At 38.3% G+C, this 13754-nt stretch overlaps 1 protein-coding gene across 3 annotated transcripts in view; it reads right to left on the bottom strand.

Moving 5' to 3' along the window:
- Positions 1-95, bottom strand: part of LOC311081689 (epidermal differentiation-specific protein-like) — a 40760-nt gene extending 40665 nt beyond the window's left edge. For all 3 annotated transcript variants that reach the window (XM_084112314.1, XM_084112313.1, XM_084112312.1), the window contains exon 1: positions 37-95. The gene's annotated coding sequence lies outside the window, so the exon portion shown is untranslated. The remainder of the gene's footprint in view (positions 1-36) is intronic.
- Positions 96-13754: the final 13659 nt, after the last annotated feature.

Below are 13754 nucleotides of genomic sequence, written 5' to 3'. Positions count from 1 at the left end.
ACGATTTAAACTCTTTAAATGCTTAAAAACACAAACCTTTCTTCAGCCGAATCACAACATTGAAAGAGCGCGACGCAACATGATGACGTCACATCACCACACCAAAATAAAAGTCCAAATCAAACGCTAAAATCACAGAAGTCCATAGAAATTCACATACAAATTAGAAAAAAACTTATATCAATGGCGTTTAAAGTTGAAATCTAATGCTGAATAAAAAGTTTGAACCACATATAATATGTGAGATTCTGTTTAAATGTCAAAACATGAATCACGTTTTTTTAAAACAGCTTTTATCAAAAAACTATTATTTTGCTACTATAGACCATTTCAATGGCCTTTCGTCTGTTTAAGGAAGTGACGTATTTGGCCCTAGGACGTTTCCGGTTAGTTGTCGAGCGCATTCAAAACAATGGCGGGATGCGCTTGATGTACAGTGGGATTGCGATAATTTATTTAATCCTGCTATTTAGAATATCTAAATTAAATTTTTTTGGAAATTAAAATGTTTAAATTCCAGAAAAACGCGCCTGGATTGCATCAGTGAAGCGAGAAGGCTGAATATGCAACTAGCAATATACAGCACACATTGCGATTCTGGTAAGTAAAATACCCTTTTCTGATCATATTTTGTTTTTCAGACACATTTTTACCAATTCAAAACCACATTAAGCTTAATAACTACTATTCATTTTGTATTTAATATATTTAAGGTATATATAATTGTACATGAAGACTGGAAATGAAAACGCCTTATATTCAGGTGTGCATAATTATTAGGCACGTTTTCTTTTACAGATAAAATAAGCCAAAAAAGAGATTTAACTCAGACTGAAAAGTCACAAATTATTAAATGCCCATGAGAAGGAGCATGACCATTGGACAGTGAAATCCTCATTGGGTCAGCAGGGTCAGACAAAATCAGGTGGAGAGGAAAAGACACATGTTAACTGCAAAATAATTAAGTGTGAAACCATCAGGAACCCTTTAGTCTCCAGCGCCACCATTTTTTCAGAACTGCAACTTACCTGGAGTCTCCAGAAGAGCAAGATATCAGGATCTCAGAGACTTGGGTTCACAAGCTGAAGTGTAGTAAAATACATGAAGACTGTTTTTATAGGCTTTATGGACAGACAGATTGGGACTGACTCTTGAAGGACCAGCATCACATCCTCTTGTTCCACTGTTTGAAGAGTTCATCTTCATCGGTAAGTTTTGGGAGTTAATTTTTAAAAATTAACTCCTAAAATGTAATGCCAAATTCTGGAAGATTAATTCTTCATGTATTTTACTACACTTCAGCTTGTGATTCTTAAGTGTGGGACATTTTTTAGTATTCTTTACCTCTCTCTTTTGGCTTATTTTAACTGTAAAAGAAAACGTGCCTAATAATTATGCACATCTAAATATAAGTTTTTTTTTTATTTCCAGCCTTGATGAACAATTCTATATCACTTATAAATTATTAAATACAAAATGAATTGTAGTTAAGATTAATGTGGTTTGGAATTGGTAAAAATGTGTCTGGAAAAAAAATATATGATCAGAAAATCAACGTGCAAAATCAATAATTCTGCACACATATGAACCCCCAGATGTGTTCGAGACCTTGAGGATTGATATTGACCCCCTTTGTTCAGGGACTCCATTTCTGTTTGTCAAAAAAAGTCTGTGAAATGTGTTTTATGTTGTTTTCTCAGTTGTTGAAGCAGATTATGTTCATAAAAGTATTTATTTACACATTAAGAAATTTGCTGGAAATAAAAGCTGTTAAAAGTGAGAGGATGTTTCTTTTATGTATTTTTAAATATATACAGTAGTCAGCATTTGAAGTGGATAAAAACCTTTCATCAAAGTTAACATTAATTTTGAACAATACCCGTTCTTGTCTTAGGACAACTTTGATTAACTTTTTTGATCCACTTCAAATGTTGACTACATAAATACACACACAGCTAGCAAATCTGTATGTGACTATACTAACCATAAAATAAGATTTTCCCTTCAAGGACCTAAAAAGTGTATTCTGTATGTTTTATTCTTAATTTTACAATTATTAATCTTCACGTATACATTTCTCTTAAATGACTAATACAGGTTTATGCATTAGAAAAAAAAGACAGCCAGCATTACATTGCTTTCACCTTCTATTTATTTGTGACCACATGAGGGGCTCAGATAGGACATTTAAACCCTCTCGCACACCGTTCCACAGCAACACACTTCACCCAACTAAGCACACACATTTGGAAATGAATGAAATGAGTACTGGCATAACTTAAAGCGATTTTTACTGAAGTCTGTTTACTAGCGTACATTTAACGTTGTAATATACATGCATGTTCTCTAAAGCTGCTCTGAAACGATATGTTGAATAGCGCTGTACAAATAAATATGAATATTTGCATAGATATGCAAGTGAAATGCCCACTCGTAACCTCCCCGGACAAACCATGATAAGTACGTTTTTGACGCTGTTTGACTTGCTTCATCTTCACCAAACACAAGACAGATGTCATCAACATTTTACGAACGAATGTTCCCAACCTTTCTGCTAAGAAATTAATTGTAAGTATCCAGACTGCGATAGGCTTTTATCGCATCTCTCGTGTACACGCAAGCAGCCGAAACACTCAATCGGACTACTCAGGCAAACGTTGTTCTGTGTAAAAAGTATACGCATCAAAGTCTTATTTAAAGGGTCCGGTAATTCCAATCATCGTTTATTTTCAGTTTTTGGAAATACTTTAACTGTTGCCTTTTCGCTAGACGTAAAAGTTACGCGCTTGTTTTCACAGACCTGAGATTTAAAAACGCTGCCACCGGAAATGCTTCAGGGCCAGACATGCGCAGTAGCATTCCAACGGAATGTTATTGTTTACGTCCTTGAAATGGTCTATACAATAAACGAAGTTCAGTAAAATGAAACCTTCATAAGGGCAAAAACACAAAAAAATGCAACATTCATTAACATTGATTGTGTAGTATATATTTTGTTATACATACACGGGTGATTCTCCAGCACTTTTGGCACTGTGTGAGCTTATGGAAAATTCACTCTCTTAAAACACACTTAAAACAATTTTCCTAGCTTCATTCATTTGTCTTCTAACACAATATAACAGTGGGCAGTTTTATAATTCCATGGAATATTATTATTTTTAACAGTTTTTCTGAAGAGCGCTTTCAAAGATGTCATTTCCACCACTTTTCAATTTATGTATTTTATTATTTTATTTTAGAATATTGTAAAACTGTAAAATCTGCTAATAAACAGCCTCCCAAAAACATTTTTAAAAGAAAACTTGAAAAGAAACAGAAAACATTTGGTGGTTACTAGGATGTTGGAGCATGAACTTCATAATGACAGTGTATTTGTGCATTTGTTTGTTTATTTATTTACAAAAAAAGGCCAAGGACACAAAAGTGCCTGTAGTTGGAGAATCACCCACACACTCATATAGTATATTAATTTATGCATGTTGTATTCAGAAAATATACAAGCAGTTTATCAATGTGTCTCATTTTCAACACTGTCAGTTCTTACCGGCCTATTCCAGACATCCCACCTCTCCCTTAAATTCAGGGATTCTCACTATTCCTTAATCCCTCCCTATTCTAGCTTGAACGATGGCTGAAACTTTGTATTAATAGCACTTCTCCTGTTTATTGCCTCTTTAGATGACTTACTTCATTTGAATTCCTCAACTGTAAGTCACTTTGGATAAAAGCTAAATGAAAAATATAAAAGTAGAAAAAAGAGAATTGAAACAAGGAGCATTACGATATTTCAGAGTCTTTATTTTCTGAGTTGACAGAGTAAAACAGCATTTGTTGTCTCTTTCTCAGCATAATATAAATCCAAAATCCCTTTTAATATTTCAGTCTCATCAAACAGGGGAAATACATTCAAATACAATATGATCTGTAGCACAAACTGTTCCAAAACTGTATTTCATTGCATATATTTACTGATACAGATTGCTACTGGTGAAAAGCTAAACAACCAGCAGTTTAAAACTTTTTCTAATAAAATTCATCCTTATTATATAACATTTTCCAAATTAACATGTACAGTATGTCTTTACACAGATTGGTTGAGTCGAACAAGGTTGAGTCGAATTGCATGAAGTTTCTTCAGACTTCTTGGAGTCGCAGTCATCGTTTCTGGTCAAGATCAGTCTTTCCCCACCACCTGCCTCGTTCTTTCCAAAAGGGATCCGGTTCATATTCAGCTGCAGAAAGCAGACTTTGAATGATGCTGTCTATGGCACCGACTGCAAGGGACGCACACAGCTGGCCACATCGTTGAAGCAGAGTGGCACATAGTTGGGAACTTGATCGCCAGGGAAAGCAATAAGCTGGGAACCCTGAAAATTGATGTGCGCGTACAGCACCCAGACGCCACTTTTCACTTTGTGGGAAGAAGCTTTGCCACTGAAATCAATGCTGTGGAGATTGGTTTCTTTGCGTATGGTCACACTTCTTCCTTGATAGTTAATGTGCTCAAACAGCTGGATTTCAGGGTTGGTCCGGTCATTTATGACCTTCTTGAGGGAAGAAAACTTGCCTTTGTCATCAAGGGTGGTGTACTCTCCTTCCTCAAACACCCGCTGCTTTCCAGCAAAATTCTTATCACAATACACCACCCATGGTTTGCCAATGACTTTTATGGAGGCGATGGCATCGTTGAAGCCCTTCTCTCCTAAGTTGTGGACATCATGGTTGAATTCAGCTGATTGGCCCCCGAAGCCCTCTTGGCTATAAACAATGATCTTACTCATTTTGAGTGATGACTCGAGGAGAGAGAGGCTGGAGAAGTGTTTCTGAAGCAGATTCCTGTGGTTCTGCTGGGAACAGTGACTTACTTGGTGTGCAGAGCTGCCTTTTAAAGCACAAAAACACCAAAGTGGGCGTTGACTGGGTTATGACAGGACATGTAGGTGTGGAAGCTGAGAAACATGCCTAAACTTCTGCTCAGTACAACCTAATACAAGTTTCAAAACCTGACTGGGGAAAACAAAAAAACATTGTATTGTGTTCACTTTGATGGCTGCTAAACTCTCAGATACAAGTTGCAACTGATAATCAGAATAGTCTGAATCTTAAATAATGTTAATTGACTCACTTCACTAATTTCTTTAAATTATAAGATGCATCTTAACCGAGATGCAGAAATATCACAGCATCAATGTTCTGAAAGAAAAAAAAATCTGTGAGGAACAGAGTGATAATCTTTCCGCTCAGTGAACAAGGCATCACCAAACTCAAAGATGAATACGAATATTAGCATGTGGCAATCGGCCACGAGAGCCAATGGCTTTTAAATTATGAAATTGACGTAATGCTTCTTCAGATGACGATTTGTGAATGTGTGCAAGATTGGAGCGTTACGGTGGATGGAGACGGCGATCAGTTTCGGGATTGTTGCTTAAAGCAATTGTCTGGCCTCAGAAGACTAAATTTTTATTTTTTTGGATCAATTATTGTGACTTTACTATTATCTGCCTGTTATGTGTTTCATATTGAGAAATGGTTCGGGTTAGGTGCTCAAAAACATCTACACAATAGTCATACCCCAGAATATCATGTCATGGTGACAAAATTATACCCCAATATATCATTTCATGATGATAAAATTCCCATAACCATTGTGTCTGTGTATTGACGCCAAATGTTTCTCAATGAAAGCAATGAGCTACCGGCCGTGGCACAATAAAGACACAATAAAAGGCGTTTTTGGCATATGTGTAGTGTCACATTGTAGCATGGCCACATAAGGGGAAGCTTTTATATAATATTATTGACTAATAAAATTGTATGTTTAGTCATTTGGTTTAATTGTTTTCTCCTGAATGCTGTATTCCGCCCTTCTGTATGTGTCCTTGACCTCAAACCCCATCATCACGAGAGCTTTCTCGTGACCTCGCGGCACGTGGGACCACGTCACCAAACAGGAACTAGACTGTGGTGTTTTACCACACAAGGAACCGGCTTACCGATGTTTGAGAGATCTGGAATCTCAATCATTAAAAAGGGACTGATCGATTGGGGATTACCTGTTTTTGCTGGCTGTTTTGAGTGCATGTTGCCATCCCTTTGAGAAGTACATCTGCATCTTGAAATGCTGGATTACTTTCCTGGAGGACTTTAAACAGTCAGAAACTGAGACTGATCTGGACTTTTGCACCTAGCGCGCCGCACGCTGGACTGAAGGATTTCATTTTCATTTTCCATTTGTCTTGGAAACGTGGTGATATTTAACACACAAAAACACCAACAAATCAAAGAAACAAGATAAAATTCACACTAATGACACATGGATTGTACCACTTCAGAATTGGGTACTGGCCCTCCTAAACAGGAAGGACACAGCAATCATACGTGCACACTCACACCACAGCACACCTCACTGTGAGCACAGCAGTCAGGCGAAGAACACAACCACCACAACACAGGGAGATGCTGATCCTCTGCAGCTGGCCGCCTTCATTCTGAAGAAACAAAAAACATATATATAACACAGAATGAAACAAACACACGCATACACTAAACCAGTTATTTAAAAAAAAAAAAACATTAATCGGAGCGGCATGTGTTTCACACAACAGTTTTAAAAAGAGTTCACCACGTCAGTTCTGCCCATCTGATCGAAGTGCCGTGTCCGGTCACCACGACGACAACTAATTTGCTGACGGACTTCAAAACTCAAACTCTATTATTTATTTACAATTTTTAAAACAAGATACATAGCACCCTGATTTTTTGCTGACTTACAAGGACATGTGTCCTAGAAGACAAAAAACAGGATTATGAGGACAAATGGATTACAAGGACTATGTGATGTCACAATGATATAACATAGTGAGTTGGGTTACTTGGGTTACCATGTGTTACTACACATGGGTTACTTTCACTGATAGTAGTAATAGTGCACCCCCTCACAAAACATATCCAGCTAATGGGTCACATAACCCACCACTGGACTTCCAAACCAAATTGTTGGAGCCAAATGTAATTTAATTACTTCACCACTAGATGGTGATGTGGTTCAGTGGTGTGGGTAAAGCCGCACCCGTTCCTTCACATGGTATTTAAGCTACTTTGGGTTGAATCACAGTGGACAGGTGGTGGGAATATATGGTTCTTACCATAGAATCGATGTATTGTAAACTCTGAGCCAGCAGACATTGCATTAAATGGACAAAACACTGTTCAAACGGATATCGCTGTGTGCATTGTTTTTATTATGCTTGAAGAACATCTTACCACCTTTCCTGGGCTTATAGGAAAGCCATCACACAAATAAAAGAGGCTTCCTGTCCTGAGATCGTCCCTATCAAATCTTTACAGAAAGAAAAAAGAAGAAACACAAGTAAGAGAATGCACCCATTACCGGTAATATCACCAAGTGTAGTGTCATAATGAATGCCTTTAATCAGCTGCCACTGCCACACTTGCTGTGTGGGAATCTTTGTTGATTACACTGGGATTCATGTAGAGTGATCATACCATGTTCGACTGAAAGTGAAGCCTTGTAATGTCAGAATGAGGAGATGAAACAAGGTACAGCTGCTTTTTCTGACACTTTGCAAACACGAATATTAACACAGAGCAGGGGTGTCCCAACTCGTGTCCTGCAGAGTTCAGCTCCAGCTCGCCTCAACACTCCTGCCTGGAGAACTCTAGTATGCCTTGATTCGCTGATTTAGCTGTGTTTAATAGGGGTTGGAGCTGAACTCTGCAGGACAGTGGCCCTCCAGGACCCACTTTTGGCACCCCTGGCTTTTTAGACTTTTCATTTAATTATATATATAATATTGGCAGCAATAACAACCTTTGCATTCTACCTGTTAAGTTTGTCGTAATATTAAGATGTATGAAGCGCTATAGAAATAAAGGTGACTTGACCTGACTTGAGATGAATTTTGCGTGATTTTATTCCCGTGCCTCATTCCCAGTGCGTCCACATAAAGCTGCCTATTTTTCATTGTTGCGCTTACGGTCAAATACACACAAAAACATTGTCACAACGTCCGTCTTGCCGCGTATTCACATAAATACATCGGTTATGTCCAGTGGTGTAGTGGTAAAAAAAGAGGTGGGTAAACTATAAATTCTGGTGGACCACGACGTGGTCACCCGGTAAGGTGGGCCACTGCCTACCGGTGTATGTGTATCCTGATGACATCGCTATAGGCTATCATTTGATGGTACTATCAAGGGTATCACTGGTTGTTCCCTCATCATAGGTCACACAATCACTATTCAATTCATGCATTAATCTAAGTTCTTGTTAAAGAGACTCAAAAAGGAATAATATGGTTGAAATCTATAAAGTTTACTAAATGACAAAACAGAGAGAACAAAAATATTTAAGAGAGATCGAGAGGGAGGCTTATATCCAGGGCTTCCAATGCAATGCACTTGTGCATAATGATTAGGGATTTGGGATTATTTTCATAGTTGATTAATCTGTTGAATATTTCTTCGATTAATTGATTAGTTGTTTGTTCTATCAGAAAAATGTGGATCAGTGTTTCCCTGTAGAGGGAAAAGTTTTTAACCTGGTGCAGGCTTGATTCCCTCTGAATCTCTTGTACAGTTGGGTTTTGACATGCTCCCTACATTAAACCAGCTGCCTGTAATGAATTTAAAAAATCACTTTTTTTGCATTGTTTTAATGATTTCCTGTTGCGGCTGCGCCTGCGATCAAGTTTCATTCTCGCGTAGCTTGTTTAGTAACTTCACGAGCGTGTGTTTTCTGCTACGTGTGTGCGCCGTTCTCTTTGTTCCGTGTGTGTGTGTGTGTGTGTGTGTGTGTGTGTCGGCGCGCTGCGCTCTCTGCTCCATGTTTGCGCGCTGCGCGTTCTGCTCAGTCGTTAACGGCCCAAATGCTCGAATCATGTGCCGATCGGCGATCACGCACTGGAAAAGCAAAGTCCGCTCAAATAATGTGAAATTTAGAGGTGGATAAACGCCATGTAGAGGTGGATAAACGCACTTTGGAGGTGGGCAAACGCTATTTCCAAATTTTGGGAGGTGCGTAAACGGCGTTTACGTGCGTTTAGCCTCCACTACATCCCTGGATATGTCCGTGCTGCTGTCAACGGTAAAGCGTGCGATTAATGTTTTTCAGTTTAACGCGTTAAAAATGTTTAACGCAATTAAAGCAGCATCCGTTTTTTTCTGTCATCCTTTGGCTAGCGTTACATTATATAATCACGTTCTTCTTCATGCAAATGCTTTTAAACCATGCAAGCGAGAAAATACAAAAGAGAATGCGCTGTCTGTGATGCTGACACATACGACACACACGACGCACAGAACGATGTGTGCCAGAATCGACTTCTCTTTCGCTTTGAGTATCCTCATGAGAGCAGTCTTAAATTTGTTCAATAAAGTCTTAAATAAACATTAAGAGTTGTGAGAAAATAGGACATGTGTGGGATCCACATGTGCAGCAGTGACATCAGAATCAAATAACAATTAATTCATAAAAGATGCTATTAAACAATTATTTGAAATATACTGTCTTTATGTTGTTTCTACATTAATTTGGAGATTAACTGTGAAATTATTACATCAAATATATTAAAAATAAGCTATCTTGTGCAATTATAACAAAATTATCCCAATATAAAAACACAAATAGGCCTACACTGAGTGAGCAAACATTTAGGTGAGATTTGCAATGGTAATTGAGCAATGTTTATAATAAAAGCCTTAATTAAATATGTCATCATGTAAAGTGATCTCTTCAGAAGAAATTAATGATTTCCTAGACTTTAAATGGATGGACAATTTTTCTTGATAATATTAAAAATATCTATATGACAGTAGGCCTACGGCAGTTCTTCCCTGTGGTATTGAAAATTGATACATTTCAAGGTATAGTATCAGTAGTATCAGTAGTATCGTGACAACACTAGTGTAGGGTGCCACACATTTTTTTAAATTTTGACTGAAAAAAGGTTGGGAAACACTGTTCCAGACTATCAGATACAGTATAATTTGTTTTCTGTAACGCGCCCGTTAATTAAAGTGTGGGTGTCTGCAGGCTGGAGTAATGGGTGTGGAGAAAGGTCTTTATGATTCGTCACTAAAGCAGCCTGTCAGAGTGTGGGGTTGGGTTAGGGCTTAGTTTCTGTTGTAGCAATTCACCTTTCAGCACGTCCATTACTCTGACCTTCACCTATCCCCTTCTCCTTAATTTAAAGAATTTCATTCCTCTGCATCAAGCAGGTACAGTTGAGCTCTTATGTATGTGCACTGAACAATGTTTGTATGTGAATAAAAGCCTGAATTAAATCGGTTAAGTCATGGTGTCTCGTCAGAAGACTGGATTAAACCACTCCATTCATATGGATTTGTTTTACAATCTCTTTATTTTACAAAAGAAGATAGAAGAGTGAGGAATGTTGTAAACCAGACAGTTGACGGTAGCCATTGATTTCCATGGTAGGAAAAATAATAATATGGAAATCAATGGCAGGAAAAATAATAATATGGAAATCAATGGCTACCGTGAACTGTCTGGTTTACAACATTCTTCACTCTTCTATCTTCTTTTGTAAAATAAAGAGATTGTAAAACAAATTCATATGAATGGAGTGGTTTAATCCAGTCTTCTGACGAGACACCATGACTTAACCTTCTTTTGTGTTCAGAAACTCATACAGGTTTGGAACAACTTGAGAGTGAGTAAATTATGACAGAATTTTAATTTTTGGGTGAACTAATCCTTTAAGTCATGAAATTGTGAAGGTTTTTAACTGACTGACTACTTTTAGATGTTTTTGATGGTTTTCTGTCTGCAGCGTAGTGTTCCAAGTCTGACATACATTAAAGGGATAGTTCACACAAAAATTAAGAATTTGTCATTACCCTGAAGTTGTTCCAAACCTGTATGAGTTTCTTTCTTCTGCTAAAGTTCAAGTTCACTTTATTCATATAGCACATTTACAACAGCCACTAGGCTGACCAAAGTGCTTTACAGAACAACCAGATAAAATAATACCTGCATAACAACACATAAAACACAAATAAAAACATCAAAGCTAAGAGCAACCTTAAAACTGGAGTAGCAAAACAGTATCAGACTCAAATATAAAATAGTAAAACAGAAGAGGCAAAACAGTATCAGACTCAAATATAAAATAGTAAAACCAACCTAAGAATAGAGATCAATATGTTAAAGAAAACAGATAGGTTTTTAAACACAAAAGAAGATAGAGTGTAGAATGTTGTAAACCAGACAGTTCACGGTAGCCATTGACTTCCATGGTAGACAACAACACATAAATCGCTTGTATCCCCACTCATAATGAAGTGAGAGCGGGGAGGAAAACACGATCCAAAATGCTGTTTGCTCGCCATTATATTCCTGTCTAGATATATAATATGCTTGTGGATAAACAACAATAAATAGACAGAGACAGATTTCACAGAGAGCGCTTGCTGAAGACACAGAAGTTGACAGTGTTTGGTCTGTGTGCGCTTTATAGCTTCCTGCCATGACGTCACCCGCCTATACGCCATTGGACTGATTTTACAAGTGCTTCATGATGCAATCACGCAATGCGTTCTCATAGCATCAATCTCGACGCAACGCAAGTTCCCTTGAAAGGGAACAGACAGTTGATGGTAGCCATTGACTTCCATGGTAGGACAAATAATAATATGTAAATCAATGGCTACCGTGAACTGTCTGGTTTACAACATTCTTCACTCTTCTATCTTATTTTGTGTTCAGCAGAAGAAAGAAACTCATACAGGTTTGGAACAACTTGAGAGTGAGTAAATTATGACAGAATTTTCATTTTTGGGTGAACTATCCCTTTAACGTATTTAGAAAGCAGAGGCCCCTGGGCACAAAATCTTGGAGGCCCCCCTCCCCCCTCGTAGGCTCGTGGCCCAAACTAACACAGCATCTTAATTTTTAGAAACAGTAAAATTAAGCTGTGGGTTTTTCTTTAGTTTAAAACAAAACCACTTTCTCCAACTCCATCTTGTGATGTTAACTGTGACGGCAAAGGAGATCTATAAATATCTATGAAACAAAAGACAAAATGGAAACTATCACAGAACAAAATCAACAGAATTTATTGGAATAAAGCAGATTAAAATCTATGAAAATACAGCCTAATAACATAACTAAGAATAACTATAGTCATGTCTGTACAGTCTGTCAAAATAAAACTAGCTTCCCACAGTGACCACAAATTTATCTAAAGAGCTGACTTTGGAAAAACAGCTGATTGTTGAGCACCTCTTTTTCTCTCTCTCACTATCTCTCCCCTTTACGGTGAAACAGATGATCAACGATATACTAGGTTGGGTACAGCTGCATCACCTCCCCTCCTGGCCACCCTCCTTACTGACAGTTAAAGTGGGAATCCACCAGTTTAACAGCACAAGGGACTCTTTACTGCCTGGGACCTTATGCGACAGTCTTTTTTCTGGCCTTTCTCCTTGAAAACTCCTCCATGACTTCAGTAAAGTCCAGGTCTCTGACGAGATCCGACTCTATTGCCAGAATTGCCAGAGAGTTCAAGTGTTGTTGACTCATCCTTGTTCTCAGTTCATTTTTAATTCTCGCCAATTTCTTCCTCCCATCATGTAGGTTGCTTTGATCTTCTTTAGGCTCACTCCCTTCATCTCCAAAGGTTTTCCGTTTTCTGCTTCGTTGTAGGTCACACTTGTAGGTGTGGAGCACACCTGTTACATTCAGAGCTGCTTTTTCATACATCTCAAACTGATCATGTTGTGTGGAAACAAACACACGCAATGACTCGTAGTCTCACAGCTGTCAAAATGTTGATGTCACTTTTTTTGTAGCATTATGCTTGTGGTTTGAAATCTGTTAAGGATTGTATCCCAGAAAAAGGCCATAAATGCAGTTTCTAGATATTTTTGGGTAGGTAGTGCACATTAGCCTGGTTTCCCCATGCTGCCTTGCACGCAGCGTGATTTTATTCACGCTGCTAGGCAGCCTGGACACCATGGACCAGATTTTCCCCTCAAAAAGGGAACCAATCACAGAACGGGGAGGGAGCAGCAAGACGATGACGACGTCTATGCGACACACCGAAGCAGTTTGTTTATATGTATGGATCCAACATGGCAGCAGACGCAAAGTTACCTTTTCGATGCAGCACAAACGGCAATAGTCGCTGAACGCCATCGTGTACACATAAATCTCTGACCCATCGTCTTCTTCCTCGTCGAATTTCTGTCGCTCTACATACGTCATCTGGTATAATTGAAACGATTGGCTATGAGCTACGTACAGGCGCATTTGATAGACATTCGTAGCACCCAATAAACGGCTCTGGGCATTCGTAAACCACGCCTCAAATACGAGAAAATGAACGTGGTTCCCAGACCACGTCTCAATGAGACGAGGTCTGACGTTAGCCAGGCTAAGTGCACATAGGAATTTACTTTAATTCTACTTTACTCTTTCCCCACCATTGACTGAATTTTCCAGCTATCCATGTTTTCACTGTTATACGGTAGGGGGCGCTATGACACATCTTCTAGTACAGAATCTCCGGATCAAAACACAGGAGAAGAAGAAGCTGAAACAAGTGATAGAAGATTGCTCACTCAAATGTAAAATAATGTGATCATCAAACATTAAACAGCTTGTAAATCAAAACTGCTTAATGTTTCCAAATGAAATGAAGCGTAACCCATGAAGAGAAAACGACTGTGAAGCTTTGGGGGTGTTGGACTCGATCTACTCCATC

This window comes from Abramis brama (assembly GCF_963993115.1).
Source record: "Abramis brama genome assembly, chromosome: 4".
Lineage (NCBI taxonomy): Eukaryota > Metazoa > Chordata > Actinopteri > Cypriniformes > Leuciscidae > Abramis > Abramis brama.
Note: the sequence above shows the minus strand (reverse complement) of the source record. Positions and strands in the feature narration are given on the sequence as shown.